Source organism: Schistocerca cancellata, chromosome 1 (genome assembly GCF_023864275.1).
Source record: "Schistocerca cancellata isolate TAMUIC-IGC-003103 chromosome 1, iqSchCanc2.1, whole genome shotgun sequence".
Classification (NCBI taxonomy): domain Eukaryota; kingdom Metazoa; phylum Arthropoda; class Insecta; order Orthoptera; family Acrididae; genus Schistocerca; species Schistocerca cancellata.
In genome coordinates this window covers 424,649,206-424,664,410 of record NC_064626.1, presented here as the reverse complement: position 1 = coordinate 424,664,410, position 15,205 = coordinate 424,649,206, and positions in this window count along the sequence as shown.

Sequence of the window (15,205 nt, the reverse complement as noted above, 5' to 3'; positions counted from 1 at the left end):
GAAAGAGTCATTGAGAAATAGCACTACAAAGAAGAACGTGAGTGTTGACATGTACATCGCATGTTAGTGGCAATGCTGTGGTACATTTGCACCTTACCATTTTTTATTAAGCTGCACTCCAAACAATATTCATAGCCACACTAACTGCCACCGACAGACTACGCATTAGACCATATGGTGTTAGAATAATGTCTCTGCCCAACTAATGTGGTTTCTTGCAGGCATAATAAAATGTTTTATTTCAGTTTCTTTATTATACATTCTCATGTTTCCCTGTTCAATTTTTGAGAGAACAGATCGAAAAAATATCTGCAATTACTAGATGGCTCAGATAGTAAAACGACTTGTATGCAAGCAGTTCCCTACACTACTAACAGAAGGTATTACTTACGACATACGCTGAGATATGGCCCTTGTGTCAAAATACGCCAAACAGCATTATTAATTGAAATGAACAAATATACAAATGAAGATTACATTGCACCTTTGTTTCAAAAAATGTACATCTTCAATGTATATTAATGTCAGTAGTTAACTGCGCCATTATAAGATACAAGGGGTACTACTGTCAGGAGTGGTATGAAGTAGGCAGTCGTACCCCTGAAGCGTCGCTATAGTGGCCAGCGCAAAAGTAAAGTCCTCAAGGTCACGGCCGCTGCCTGCCTGCCTCCACCAGGGTCTGCGGCTGTGATTCGCCCGCCTCCCGGCTTTGTGGCCATGTAGGTACTGTTAGCAGTGCGGTAGGTCAGAACAGCTGAAAGCCCAGTGTTACCATGCTATATCGAGTGTTCATGTCTGATCTCCATGTCTTACTGTCTGCAGAAAGGTTCTTTGATGTGTGTTCAGTGGTGAACAACAATGCAAAAGCGACGACCTACTTGTACTACTCCTCCGGTCGGTGTGCGTAAAGGGCGGAAAGACATTCGTAAACAATCGAAAATTATCATATCGAATGTACTCAAGTTTTTTGCTAATCTTGGCGACAATGAACTAGTGAGAAATAACTTAAATTTTGCGCAAATTCATAAACTTACTGATAAAGCGTGTGGTGTCTTCCAGTCAACTGTAGGCCGTACTAGCAAATCTGTCATCTCCAGACAAGAATGAGTATTTCGATCCTCCAAGAAAGGGGTACGAACGTGAATTGAAATCAACCGGCTCCGACGATTTTTAGCAAAGAGTTCGTGCGTGGAAATGTACTTGGATATTACGACAGAGGAGTGTATCCTACGTCTAAAAAAATTATAGACTGACCCCTGTGAAAAAATTACTCGGCCTCAGAGACCTCCATTCTTCGTCCTCTCTACTCCCTTGGTTTCCGATTCAAGAAATGTAATGACAGACGGAAATTCTTAATGGAACACAGAGACATTGCAGCAGCAAGAGCGAAGTTTGTATGTACAATGCACTTCTTGTATGCTGAAGACACCAGGCCTGTAGTGTACTTGGATGAAACTTCGGTAGCACAGAACCACACCAAGAAGTATGTATGGCACGACTCCAAAGGAAACTGTAAAGATGGACAAAAGTTATAACACAAAATAAGGACATTGCAATAACAAGAACGAGGTTTTTGTGTACCAAGTACGTATTGTGTGCTGAGAACAATAGGCTTACAGTAAATTTAGATAAGACTTGGGTATCACAAAACCTTTCAAACACACATTTTGCTCGACTTCAGTGAAAATATTGGCTTCAAAATAACAATTATTTTGCGAAGCGTATATTGGCGTTTTGAGTGATGGATGCGGTAACGAAGGATCTGTATTAGCAGCCAGTAAAATATTTTCGGGAAGTAGGGAATATTCTCGGTCATATTCAAAGCGAGCCATCCGAACAAAACTCTTGGCGACGACCTACGACGGCTACTGCGCACGGTATATCGCGGAAGTAATGTACCTCTGTACGTGATACGATACAACAATGATGTCTGAAATGTTACCAAAAATAATTTTGTAGTTTTATTAACTTACTCGTGGGAAGTTTCTTATCAGTCCTACAGGACGAAAATTCATCAGAGACTACATTTTACGCCACGCAGTCAGCGCAGTTTCACACCTCTTATATTATTTTTTGTCTCGAAATCTTTCATGATTCCGAAATAAAAGATGCAGCATATGCATCTGTAAACTTTGAGGATGTTCATATTTTTTTTTCAGTCCAATTACATTAGTAATTCTGTTACTACAACTGGTTGAAGTAAAAAGTTATTTTCCTCCAAACTTCCTTGTAACGTTAGTTTTCATTTTTTCTAGCAGATAGAATTTTATTTTGAAAAGTGCTCCATCATATTCTAGACTAAAAATAGTTACCCAATATTTTTTGAATTTTTATGAACTATGGAAGTTATCACTATAAAAAACTGGAAATACTGTAAAACGGCGAGATAACCTTGAAGCCCCATTTATGTGCCGGCCACTATAGTTCTATGGAACATTCGGAGCTGGAGCGCTTCCAACAAAAACACTTTCTTTTGGTTTTTCGTCAACCATGCCCAAGTGCTTTCTCTATACAGGACTTCAAGACTTTCATAAAAATGAGTTCCTAAGTTTTCCGTTCTATGGTACGGTAACAGTGAGTGATAAATCTGTTTATACGCGAAGAGTGTAACTGAGCGCTAAATCAATCGACAATTAAGTTTCATTATTCTTAGCGGTAGCAGTCGTTGACGGTCCGTATTATTATTGGAACAGCTATTAAGGTGACCAGGTATATTTTTAAATGCACTTACTTGGAAAAACTATACAGCAATGACAAACGTTAGTATGAAAATGAGACTGATTCTGATTGTTAAAATTGGCGTGGTTGGTTTGTCAGAATAAATGACTCATAAACTCTATAAACGAAGTAAATGGTATGAACTTCTTTCAGAGCAACCTTTCAACTTAAATTAAGGAACAAAAATATAGTTGAGGGAGGTTATGCAGATCATTACTTCTCCTCTTGCTTTTCGCATTATTAACGTACTCATGTGTTCCCAAGGAAACAAAGTTTTAATATGCTGATAAATTTTTCACATGTTCCGGATTGCTCTTAATACGCCACAGGCCAAGGGTCTAATGCACTCTTAGAACATCCGACTCATGATGCTACAAATCTTGGTACAGAAAACCCACAAATAGCTTTATCCTGTACGACGCTTATCACTGTGATATAATTCCGTGCATTTGCTTCCTACTTTCCCATCCTACTCCCTTTGTTTCTCGTGGTTTCTGTAAACCTCTTTGTACAACTGTGAGGATTACTCGTTAACAAGTAAGCTACTGATAGCTTTCCACACCTTCATACAGTGTGAACTTAAAATCCATCTGCAATGTGCTCGCATGGGACAAGAGATCATGATCGCTCTTCTTCCTTCAACAATCACTGTCCTTAGCGTCTGTAGCAATCCATCTATATACGTACCTTTCTTGTAGGCACACTTCCTATAACACGCATTCCTTCTGTGTGTTCACATTATGCCTCACTACTTTCTAAACAAAAAAATGTTAGTCAGTGCTGTGTGCTGTCTGAAACACGATTCTAAAACATAAAATTACATTAGTGTGCTGAGATTTCCGTTCTTTAAAAAATGAATAGGGCACCAATAACATAAAAAATTGAACGAGCACAAAGGATGCATGGAAATGCTAAGAAGCTTCCAGCAAATTCAGAGCATGGAATATCATGTACATAATTAATAAACACAGACTGAACGCAAGGGGTGTAACAGGAAGAAGGGTCAGTATACAGGGATATGATCGAAATAATCAACCAGAGCCAAAAAGTCTATCAAACAAGGGTGCTATTATGCCTACCTTAAGAGCAATGAGCACTTGTCCTGTAGGAAAGATTTTCTGCGGCAAAGATCAAAATGGTTCAAATGGCTCTGAGCACTATGGGACTCAACTGCTGAGGTCATTAGTCCCCTAGAACTAAGAACTAGTTAAACCTAACTAACCTAAGGACATCACAAACATCCATGCCCGAGACAGGATTCGAACCTGCGACCGTAGCGGTCTTGCGGTTCCAGACAGCAGCGGCTTTAACCGCACGGCCACTTCGGCTGGCGAAGATCAAAAGTTGCTCACAGTTTCTAATGTATACATTTTACATTCCATATATGTTCCTTTTTTTTTTTTTTTTTTTTTTTTTTTTTTTTTTTTTTTTTTTTTTTTTTTTTTTTTTACTTAGTCATATATCCTGCCACACCTCTGAAAACTGACATTCCTCCTGGGGCACCCTTATATGGACACCGTTCGTTCACGAGGGTTACTCTGTAACACTATTTTAAGCTGTTACTTAATATAGTAAACACTAAATCTCTCTCCACTAATCTTACACTACATGGCGTAACATAAACTGAAACTGAAAAGTGGCTGAGCATCAGTGCGGTATCATATTAATTTCCTGAATAATATCATTATTAAACGTAAAGTAATCCAAACTTCTTACTTACTCTGCACAGTAGGTGCTCACTACCTAAAGCCAACAAAATGTAGAATAAAAAACAAAAAAGCGTTGCAACATAGAGAACTACAGTGTTACAGTTGGCCGACCGCTCCCTAACCCCGAACTAGTCGAAGTCACTAGACGTCGGAAGGCTTCGGACGGCGCTCGTTACTTTTTTGGCTGCAGCCAACATTAGGTTGCTGACTATTGTGTGAGGTATCTGTTGTCTGCTATTATTATTATTATTATTATTATTATTATTATTATTATTTTGCACCGCAATGTTCTTAGTTCTATCAGTGAGCAATACTTCATCAAAATGAGTGATAAGACAGTTCGTTCAGTCTGGGAGTAGCCTACAACGCCTTCGGTAGGCCAACTGTTAGAGGGGAGTTAGTGCCACGTAGCGATGCACCCAAAATTGTACTACGTGCGACTGATCGCTGCGAGACGGAAAGGGAGCGGAAACAGTTGCTCCGCCCCTTCCAAAAATCTTCCGTGAGAGCTGCTGCCTACACAGGACAAAGCATGCGTAGCACTGGTAGCTTCAAACAGTTACCGAGAGGTATCCTGGCGAATAACGGGAAATGTCTGGGCAGGAGAGACAAATTTTCATTTTATTTCGTTGGACATCGCTTCGGAATAGTCTTCTATTTCATTCGAATTACTTTACATCGTACCCTTAGTTACTGCCGTATTGCTTCGTAGTAAAACACGGATGGTTACTGTATTATTTATAAACATATTGATATTACAGTACAGTTACCTTATCGATGAAATTATCATTAATGCAGCCACATCAGATGTAACTAAGAAAATACTACACATACGTGTAAGATCATAACAGTGAAAGCGAAGTACCACATGCCTTGAAATGTTTCTACCAAAATGTGACAGCCTCAATAAACGAAGAAAAAAACTACCATTCAGTGAGTCGTAAATTTTATATTTCCTACCGTTTCCTTTCCTTGCAACAAGTGTACTTAATTACTGCATTTAGGATCTTCATGGACGAATTTAATGCCTAAGGCCATTTCAGTTTCGTTTAGCAATTTTTACTTCCGTGTGTGACTCTTGATTTCGCGAAAGCATGACGTGTATTTGGTGCCAGCAATGCAGAGACCAGTAGTGACTTGTTCCCCCCCACCATACACACATAGCTCCTCAAACCTCGTCGGCCTATGTGGTGGCCGAGCTTGCTTCCTCCGCTCCCCGTTGCCCCTCCCCCCACCCCCCTGAACTCTGCTGTCCGAAACTGAACACACTATGAGAGGTTAGCGTAAGACAGTCTGGAGGAATCCAGAGTGCACTACTGGAAGGAATGAATCTTGATTGTGTTACACTACCGTGTCTCCCAAAACTGTCCTGTCATAGATATAAAACCAGAATCAAAAGGACCTATTAAGTTGGAATAAGCAATCCCCGTCGATAAATGAGATGCTCATCAGTAGCAATGATGGCCAGTATTTAGCTAATGTAGAGTGCATTTCATAATGAACTGTGTAGTTTACCTAAATAAAAGGCCACTATGTAGGAGCACCATGGAGCTACAAGTGCACGGGTGTACAGAGGGTCACGTTAGCTGGACAGGGGAGGCGGCCCACAGGAGAGCGCCCGGAAGGCACTAGCCATCAGCTGCACGGGTCAACGCCACTTCGTCGGACCGGCCTCTCGTTCGAGAACCGCCCGTGTGTGTCGCTTGCCAGAAATCACAATGCACTTAAAATTTCCTGAAGTGTAAGGCTATTGTTAGAGCCTGTTTTTAATAACCAGAAAGTGCCTCGACCTCAGCTCGCTCCCAAAAGAGGTCACCCCCGGTTCGGTCTACCACTCCCGTTTTTTGGAACTTCGTTCGAAGTTCATCAATATGACCTTCATTTATACAGATGGCTCTAAGACCAATGACGGGGTCGGGTGTTCCTTTATTGTCGGGGCACAAAGTTTCCAATACCGGCTCCATGGCCATTGTTCGGTCTTCACAGCTGAGCTCTTTGCCCTCTACCAGGCTGTTCTTTACATCTGCCGCCACCGACATTCTGCTTATGTCATATGCTCAGATTCCCTGAGCGCCATCCAGAGCCTCAGTGATCCGTACCCGGTTCACCCTTTCGTACACCGGATCCAACGCTCTCTCCAGCAGCTGGTGGACGTCGGTACGCCGGTTAGCTTTATGTGGGTTCCTGGCCATGTCGGTATCCCTGGGAACGAAGCTGCAGATGCCGCGGCCAAGGCTGCGGTCCTCCAGCCTCGGACAGCTTCTTGTTGTGTCCCTTCGTCCAATTTTAGCAGGGTCATTTGTCGGCGCGTCGTGTCGCTGTGGCATGCCGATTGGGCTGCACTTACCGACAACAAGCTTCGGGCCTTAAAACCTCTTCCCGTGGCTTGGACGTCCTCCTCACGCCCTTCTCGGCGGGAGGAGGTCGTTTTAGCAAGGTTAAGAATTGGACACTGCCGGTTCAGCCATCGCCATCTGCTGACGGCTGCGCCGGCGCCGTTCTGCCCATGTGGGCACTTGCTGACGGTTAGGCACATTTTAATGTCCTGTCCCGATCTTACCACACTGCGCCTCGATCTTAACCTGCCTAATACTTTCGATGCCATTTTAGCGGATGACCCACGAGCAGCTGCTCGTGTTCTTTGTTTTATCAATTTGACAAACCTCGCTAAGGACATTTGATGATGTTTTTTAATCCTCTGCCTGTCCGTCTGTCTTTCATTGTGTTTTCCCTTTTAGTTGTTGTTGTCAACTTGTGCCTCGCGGTGCATTTTTAGAGTAGTCAGGGCGCTAATGACCATTGAAGTTGTGCGCCCGAAAACCACAAAAAAAAAAAAAAAAAACAGAAAGTGCAAGGAGGAGAAACGCAATTTTTGGTTATGCCTGGAAGAACATTACTGTGAACAGAACATAGAAAGCAGAGTTTATTCGAATTACAGGGTGATCAAAAAGTCAGTAAAACTTGATAAACCACGGAATAATGTAGATACAGAGGTAAAAATACACACACATGCTTGGAATGACATGGGGTTTTATTAGAACCAAAGAAAAACAAAGTTCACAAAATGTCCGACAAACGGCGATGGACAGCAAATCTGCTACCGTGACTGGTGAGAGGTACGCCGATATGTTAACAGAATCGCATCATCCACAGCCTGGCTGACAAACACCTGCTGGAACGTACGATGTTTATGCAGGATGGCGCTCCACCCCATATTGCTACACAAGATCTCTTGCGCGCGTCGTTTGGTGATGATCGTATGCTCAGCCGCCACTTTCGTCATGCTTGACCTCCCACGTCCCCAGACCTCAGTTCGTGCGATTATTGGCTTTGGTATTAACTGAAGTCACAAGTGTATCGTGATCGACAGACAACTCTAGGGATGCTGAAAGACAACATCCGACGCCAGTGCCTCACCATAACTCCGGACATGCTTTACAGTGCTGTTCACAACATTATTCCTCGACTACAGCTATTGTTGACGAATGATGGACATATTGAGAATTTCCTGTGAAGAACATCATCTTTGCTTTGTCTTACTGCTATTCTGATCAGATGAAGCGCCGTCTACTAGACATTTTTTGAACGTTTGTATTTTTTTGGTTCTAATAAAACCCCATGTCATTCCAAGCATGTGTGTCAATTTGTACCTCTCTATCTGTTCCGTGATTATTCAGTTTTCAAATTTATACTGAATTTTTTATCACCCGGTAAATCATCCGCAATAGACGGCATTGGAAAAGTGAAGTGAGAATCCATAGTTACATATATATATGTGGGCTACCGCCGAGCTCAGGCACTAGAAAAATCAAACGTTCAACACAGCGTAAGAACGGCCAGGACTGGCTAACAAAAATAGTTCAGAAGATATGAGAGAAACCCGACTATGCTGCGGAGGTCCCACAGACAAACACAGAGAGAGACCAGGACACTATCTCAGCGCCAAGTCTAAGCGAGCGCATTTACGGTTAACTACTTGACACAAGGATCAGGGAAGATAACAAGAGTCTTTTCGAGGCATCTCTTTACTTGTAGGTGATCGGAATATCCGTAGTTAAGTCAATCAAAATGGGACTAAAAAGGAGAGAACATAAGTCTTTTAGGAAGCAGTTGGTATAAAATCACTTGTCCGCCTGTCTTCTTCTTCTCCACATGAATTGTCCTCAATACATCTTGTCTGCAAGTCATCAGCGGTGTGTGTCTGCACCCAGGCGCCTCTTCGAATTGATGGACAGGGATCATACTCAATTTTCCGATAGAGTTGGACTTGGCCTCAACGCATGTCACCGGTATGAAATCAACGACTGACTCCGCAGCGACTTCAGTCCACACCTACAGATTAAATGAGTGAGATGCAGCTGCTACAGTGAGACACACGTAAGGGCAGTCAAAAATTTTTACTGAACTTCAGTACTGTCTAGTTTCACTCTGAAGATATGCTTGTAGATTTTACAGTCGACATGCTTTCAACTCTGCCCACAGATGCAAACCTATGCCCTCCTCTGAAACTATCCGCTTTTTAATGTTAACATTCCAGCAATCATGCCACAACTTCATAAATATGATTGTTTTGTATTGATACACATTTATCACAGTCAGACCCCACCGGCTCCTTCAACCAGATTTGCCAAGATACTAGCTTTGTCAATGTACTCGTATGTCAGAAGACTTACCATGAACTTTGAATGTACGTATAGCCGGCCGGTGTGGCCGTGCGGTTCTAAGCGCGTCAGGTTGAACCGCGTGGCCGCTATGGTCGCAGGTTCGAATCCTGCCTCGGGCATGGATGTGTGTGATGTCCTTAGGTTAGTTAGGTTTAAGTAGTTCTGAGTTCTAGGGGCTGATGATGACCTCAGAAGTTAAGTCCCATAGTACTCAGAGCCATTTGAACCAATTGAACCTTTCCATTTTCTTGTTCGTTAGTACGTTATAGACGACCTACGCATTTATTGCCGTTATGTCGAGTATGTTGTAGAAGACATACATTGGCCATCACTCACATGCGACCTTCGTAGTATATTTAGCGGTCATTTGATCAACTACGTCCACCCCATACTTCATTGCATTGCAGAACATTACGGTTTCAGGTTTTTTCTTTCCTTCCTTCCTTCCTTATTGCTACTTCAGCATGTAGCGTACTCAGAACAATGTCATTCTTTTTTATTTTTTATTTATTTATTTATTTATTGTTCCGTGGGACCACATTAAGGAGAAGTCTCCATGGTCATGGAACGAGTCAATACATGAAATTATAACACGATTGTAGAAACAGATAAAATGAAATATAAAAAAAAACATATTCAGGTGACAAGTCGTAAGTTTAAATAAAGAAATTCAACAATGTAACACTGGAATTTGCTTAATTTTTTAGCTCTTCCAGGAGCTCCTCGACAGAATAGGAGTGAGCCATGAGGAACCTCTTCAGTTTAGACTTAAAAGCGTTTGGGCTACTGCTAAGATTTCTGAGTTCTTGTGGTAGCTTATTGAAAATGGATGCAGCAGAATACTGCACTCCTTTCTGTACAAGAGTCAAGGAAGTGCATTCCACATGCAGATTTGATTTCTGCCTAGTATTAACTGAGTGAAAGCTGCTAACTCTTGGGAATAAGCTAATATTGCTAACAGCAAACGACATTAAAGAAAATATATACTGTGAGGGCAATGTCAGAGTTCCCAGGCTATTGAATAGGGGTCGACAAGAGGTTCTCGAACTTGCACCACATATAGCTCGAACAGCCCGTTTTTGAGTCAAAAATACCCTTTTTGAATCAGAAGAATTACCCCAAAAAATAATACCATAGGACATAAGTGTATGAAAATATGCGAAGTAGACTACTTTTCGTGTTGAAATGCCACTTATTTCAGATACTGTTCTAATGGTAAATAAAGCGGCATTTAGTTTCTGAACAAGATCCTGAACATGGGCTTTCCACAACAGCTTACTATCTATCCGTACGCCTAGGAACTTGAACTGTTCCGTCTCGCTTATAACATGCCCATTCTGGCTGATTAAAATATCAGTTCTTGTTGAATTGTGAGTTAGAAACTGTAAAAACTGAGTCTTACTGTGATTTAGCATCAAATTATTTTCCACAAGCCACGAACTTATTTCATGAACTACATTATTTGATAATGTTTCAATATTACACACAAGATCCTTCACTACCAAGCTGGTGTCATCAGCAAACAGAAATATTTTCGAATCACCTGCAATACTAGAAGGCATATCATTTATATAAATAAGAAACAGCAGTGGCCCCAGCACCCGTCCTTGGGGAACGCCCCATTTAACTGTGCCCCATTGGGACTGAACATCATTACCACTCTCAATATTGCGGAGAATTACCTTCTGCTTTCTGTTCTTAAAGTAAGAGGCGAACCAATTGTAAGCTACTCCCCTTACTCCATAATGTTCCAACTTCTGCAGTAATATTTTGTGGTCAACACAGTCAAAAGCCTTCGTTAAATCAAAGAAAACACCTAACGTTCGCAACCTTTTATTTAATCCGTCCAAAACCTCACAGAGAAAAGAGACTATAGCATTTTCAGTTGTAAAGCCATTTCTAAAACCAAACTGTACAATTGACAGCAAATTTTGTGAATTTAAATGCTGCAGTAACCTTGTATATACAACCCTTTCGATAAATTTAGCAAACACCGATGGCATAGAAATAGGTCTATAATTATCAACATTATCCCTGTCTCCCTTTTTATAAAGTGGCTTCACTACCAAGTACTTTAATCGGTCAGGAAACCGACCACTCCTAAAGGAAAAGTTACAGATATGGCTGAGTACTGGGCTAACATACATGGAACAATACTTCAGTATTCTGCTAGATACACCGTTATATCCATAAGAGTTCTTGGTTTTTAGTGATTTAATTATTAACTCAATCTCCCTCTTGTCAATATCATGGAGGAGCATTTCAGATAAGTCTCGGAACACTTTTTTCTACGAGCGCTATATGATTCCCTGTTGGGACTAGGTTTCTATTTAGTTCACCTGTTATATTCAGAAAGTGATTATTAAATACTGTACATACACTCCTGGAAATGGAAAAAAGAACACATTGACACCGGTGTGTCAGACCCACCATACTTGCTCCGGACACTGCGAGAGGGCTGTACAAGCAATGATCACACGCACGGCACAGCGGACACACCAGGAACCGCGGTGTTGGCCGTCGAATGGCGCTAGCTGCGCAGCATTTGTGCACCGCCGCCGTCAGTGTCAGCCAGTTTGCCGTGGCATACGGAGCTCCATCGCAGTCTTTAACACTGGTAGCATGCCGCGACAGCGTGGACGTGAACCGTATGTGCAGTTGACGGACTTTGAGCGAGGGCGTATAGTGGGCATGCGGGAGGCCCGGTGGACGTACCGCCGAATTGCTCAACACGTGGGGCATGAGGTCTCCACAGTACATCGATGTTGTCGCCAGTGGTCGGCGGAAGGTGCACGTGCCCGTCGACCTGGGACCGGACCGCAGCGACGCACGGATGCACGCCAAGACCGTAGGATCCTACGCAGTGCCGTAGGGGACCGCACCGCCACTTCCCAGCAAATTAGGGACACTGTTGCTCCTGGGGTATCGGCGAGGACCATTCGCAACCGTCTCCATGAAGCTGGGCTACGGTCCCGCACACCGTTAGGCCGTCTTCCGCTCACGCCCCAACATCGTGCAGCCCGCCTCCAGTGGTGTCGCGACAGGCGTGAATGGAGGGACGAATGGAGACGTGTCGTCTTCAGCGATGAGAGTCGCTTCTGCCTTGGTGCCAATGATGGTCGTATGCGTGTTTGGCGCCGTGCAGGTGAGCGCCACAATCAGGACTGCATACGACCGAGGCACACAGGGCCAACACCCGCCATCATGGTGTGGGGAGCGATCTCCTACACTGGCCGTACACCACTGGTGATCGTCGAGGGGACACTGAATAGTGCACGGTACATCCAAACCGTCATCGAACCCATCGTTCTACCATTCCTAGACCGGCAAGGGAACTTGCTGTTCCAACAGGACAATGCACGTCCGCATGTATCCCGTGCCACCCAACGTGCTCTAGAAGGTGTAAGTCAACTACCCTGGCCAGCAAGATCTCCGGATCTGTCCCCCATTGAGCATGTTTGGGACTGGATGAAGCGTCGTCTCACGCGGTCTGCACGTCCAGCACGAACGCTGGTCCAACTGAGGCGCCAGGTGGAAATGGCATGGCAAGCCGTTCCACAGGACTACATCCAGCATCTCTACGATCGTCTCCATGGGAGAATAGCAGCCTGCATTGCTGCGAAAGGTGGATATACACTGTACTAGTGCCGACATTGTGCATGCTCTGTTGCCTGTGTCTATGTGCCTGTGGTTCTGTCAGTGTGATCATGTGATGTATCTGACCCCAGGAATGTGTCAATAAAGTTTCCCCTTCCTGGGACAATGAATTCACGGTGTTCTTATTTCAATTTCCAGGAGTGTATGTTTTGAAATCGGAGTCTGGGGATCTATAATTAACAACAGTTAGAAGTTTAGCTCCGTTTTAACCACACCTGCACAACATTCAAACACCTTTTCAATGCAGTACTTTGAAATATCAATTGACTCAAATGGGATGCCATTTTTCACATATATGGCTACTCCCCCACATCGCAAACAGCTCCTCGAAAAGCTGCCAGCCAACCTGTATCCTGGTAAAGGAAGCCTCTGAATTATCTCCTTATTTAAGAAGTGTTCAGATATACCAATAATTTCAGAGTCAACATCCATAAGCAGTTCACTAACTTTATCTCTAATACCTTGTATATTTTGATGAAATATACTATTTCCCTCATTACTCGGATACCTAAGCTTTGTCAAAGGTGGTTCCTTTGTTAGAGAGACTCCCGTTAAGCAGGAATACCTATCAGCTGACTTCAATCTAACATAGGTGCAGCTGTAACAACCACTACTGCAGGAATTTTCCCATGAGTGATCCCACCAACCTCACCTATGCTGTCACCTATAAGCTTTGCCAACCTCCCCTTCCCATACCTGTTGAGGTGCAGGCCGTGTCTAGTGAAACCCGTCCTGCTGATAGAATCCTCCAACACCACTGAAATGTGACTCATGCCTTCTGTCATTAGCGCACCCCCAAGTCTCATGTTATTATGCCTGACGGCTGTATTAAGATGAGGCCGATCGTGACGCTGAAACAGTTCCACGAAATGCGCATTCGTGTTGCCAGTCTGAGTGGCTATCTTTTCCAGGTCACCATCTATGTCATACTCCCCATCCCTATCAATACTATTACCAGCCCCACCCACAATCACTACATGATCCTCTTTTGTAAAATCCCTACATAACCCCCCTATGTTAAGTCACCTGAGCCAATCCTGCATTAGGCTTCACAATGCTGGTGACCTGGTACTCACTCCCCAAAACTTCCTGCAACTGCTGGCCTACACCTCTACCATGAGAACTACATAACAGCAGAACCTTCTTCTTTCTCTTAGACTTTGCAACTGTCCTAGCCACCGTAACTGCTGAGGTCTGCTTTACTTCACTTGGTATACAGTCAAGGTGCAGTCTGTATTGCCACTATTTTACAGTACTGTGGTGGTGTGTATTGCAGCATTCGGCTTCCTTACTTCATCGGGGATTTGAAGGAGGATTTTGTTCATTGTACCAACTAATGCATTTGAGTTTTTTAGCAAGTTTAAGAAACGTAAAGAAGTTGTCTGTGGTCACATTTTTTCCTAGATTTACAAATGGCTCCATGAGACGCAGAACGACATATTCTTAAAGAGGTTGTTTCTCTCTATGTGTGTCCTCTTTGCTGAGGTATGGGAAAGCATTAGATATATATACCTTGTCATTACATCAACAACCAACCAGAATCTGAGATCATATTTCTCTGGTTTGTTGGGCATGAATTGAGTAAACCTGCATCTTGCTTTACTTGGTAACAGTTGCTCGTCAATGGTTATATCTTCTCCACGGCGGTAAGCGCAAACACTGTTTACAATTAACTTCCCCAAATTCCAGATACTACATCGAATTTGTTGGCTGCCAGGCGTCCAGTGCGGGTTGATTTTTCATTCAAACGGAGAAATTCGAGAAGCTCCTGAAACACATCCCTTCGCATAATATCATTAATTAAATCTGGCCCCCAAAGAGTGCGACCAGAGATCATCCACAGACATACCTTTTGTGCACAATACACCCGGAACATACAAGATGACTATCAGTTTCTCCAGTTGCTCAAGTGACACAGTCTAGTCATTGTTTTTCAGTACTTTCTGAGCATTTGACTCTGTATTTCTTCATGAGCTTCATCAAAAATAAGACACAAGACACTGATGACAGAGCTGTCTACTCGTTGGCAGGCATAAGCAGCGGGACCTTCTCTCTCCTTCAGTACGTTCACAGCTGATCACCCTCCAGAATATAAATAATTTCCAATCTCCCACACGGTTCCATCCCTTGCAATCATCTTTGTAGACGCTTCCAATGGTACCTGGTGTGGCGAAAGAGGTGATGATTGACGTATATCAGCATCTAAATCCTCTTCCAGTAATCGTCTCTTGTTCACAATGTCTTAACCTTCACTTGTCAGGTACAGAATCATCATCATCATCATCATCTTCTTCATCAGTGAAGTCAGTTTCCGAGTCAACTTCGGAATTCTCTAGGAGATGTAACACTTCATCAGGAAGTCCACGCTGACGATACACGTTCGAAAACTTGTTTCACGGACAAAGACTGCCTGAGTGACACAGTGTAAACTGTGGCGAACTGGAATGTACACGTGCC